Source organism: Macrobrachium rosenbergii, chromosome 50 (genome assembly GCF_040412425.1).
Source record: "Macrobrachium rosenbergii isolate ZJJX-2024 chromosome 50, ASM4041242v1, whole genome shotgun sequence".
Classification (NCBI taxonomy): domain Eukaryota; kingdom Metazoa; phylum Arthropoda; class Malacostraca; order Decapoda; family Palaemonidae; genus Macrobrachium; species Macrobrachium rosenbergii.
In genome coordinates, this window is record NC_089790.1 from 37,633,798 (window position 1) to 37,636,048 (window position 2,251).

Genomic DNA, 2,251 nt, shown 5'->3' on the forward strand with positions numbered 1-2,251 from the left:
CTATGCAGCCATTCTGCTGCAATGGTGAATTTCTGATTAACATGTTCTTCAGTACACAGTTCTCAAAAAGACATTAACATTAAAGGTCTTAGCAGTCCAGGGATGGCCATAAACTGCTTACAATATGGTAAAACAAGAAGGTTTTTCAAATTGAAATCAGTATTATGATCAACTTCGTAAAAGGATTTCCTTGGTTTACAGAAAGCTGTCAATAAAATCACAAGGGTAACTGAGATTTACTGCAATCTCTCGGACTTTCCGAAACTCAGCCTCGAGAAAATTAGGGCGACTGACCCGCAGCGCCGTTAAAAACATAGACGAATACACCATCATCCTAGTTCTCGGATGATGGTTTGAATAAAAATGTATGTAGGAATCTACATTCGTTGACTTCCTGCGCACAGAAAATTTTAATTTTCTATTATTTTCCACCATTCCTCACAATTAAAACATCTAAAAATGCCAACTTATTATCTACTTCAGCATCTAGGTTAAATTTTATAGAAGGTACTAGGGCATTTAATGCTGTTAGGAAGTTCTCCTCATCTCTGTCAACAGGACAAGCACAAAATAAGTCATCAAAGTGCCTAACCCACAGGATACCTTCAGGAAGTATCCTTGGTAGGTACTACTTTCGAAAAGCACCATATAAATGTTACTAAATAATGGAGATAACGGATTGCCCATTGCCATGACAATTTTTTTTATAATACACACACGCGCGCGCACACCACACACACACACACATATATATGTATATATATATATATATATATATATATATATATATATATATATATATATATATATATATATATATATATATATATATATATATATATATATAGTCTTTCAATTGGCAAGTGAGTCTGTTTTCACCTTCTTTTCAGTTTCTAATTTTTCTAGCTTATTTGCAAACGAACGTATTTGGAAATAATTAATACACTCATGAATTTGGACCCTATCTTCCACTCAAGAGACTACAGACACGTTTCCATGGGCTGAACTTTCATACTGACACACCCTTTCTCCCAAAAGGGTTACTCATGTGAACTAATAAACGCCTTGTCTACTTCCTCGTGTACTTCGCCAAGTGGCTCGAGTGATTTTTACGCAGCTGCAGATAGTTATCTCAGTAGACTGCGTACGAGAAAGCACGATTCTCCACCACACCAACGTCCGATCGTCTTGGAAGATCAAATCTGCGCAGTTTTATTGTTGTTAGTTTAAACTGAATAGTTCCTTGTCGATGACGTTCTTCCTTTATTTAACAGAGTAAGTTTTTTGTTTGTCTGTATTTATTTTCTCCTCAACCATTTCCGTTTTATTGGCTGTAAAAAATTTACTAAAATATATTGTTCATAATTATTTGCTTATGATGTTCTCAAATATCCATGCTTTTTCATAAATATCCTTCTATCCACTGAATCGGACTACTTTGCATCCATCCCTAAATTCTGAAGTTAATCTTTCAGAGCACCAACAATTCTGAACGATCTACAGTGTTGCTAATAAAGAAAACTTTGAAGAAGCTGAAAACCGATTCGTTCATCCTAGTGAAAAAAAAATTCTTGATTTCTTTTTGGAAATGGAAGGAAAATTGACAAACAGCAATATATCACAAAGTTAAAAATAGATTCCCAGTACTTCACGTTGGAATGAATCCTTACTCTTACACAAAACAGCTTTTTCTCAAGTTACTCATCTCCCTTCTTCACGTTTTGTCGCCTCTTCCCGTTTTTCTTTCGTTAGTCTTTATATCTTTTCTGTGATCGCTTTCAAAGTCCTCATGTTTAAACCGTTATATATGACAGTTTCCCAGTTCAGTTTAAGGGGAATAGCAAAGAAAAATTTAAGTGAAAGGGAATTGTAGAAGGTAAGAATAAGGCAATTTCATTTATTTTTTTCGAGTCATTTGTTTCTTTTTCCAGCCTCAAGTTTCTTTCCTTTGCAAGCTTTTCTAGAGGAAACGTTTCTGACAATATAGGAAAACTTTGCAGTTACAATCCTCCCAAGACGGTGAAAAAAATGTGACCTACTGGCTGACAAGCACACTGACCCAGAACAATTTTTATAACAGACAATCTTCAATAAGAGCTCAATCGATTTTACTGTACGTTTGGAAGAGCACACAGATAATTTGGTACTTAATTCTTCTATTCAGATTAGAATATGACTAATCACCCGCACGCGGTTAGTGCTGTCAGTGCACCTCATGTGGTGCAATGTAGGCATACTTAAGGGTCTTTGC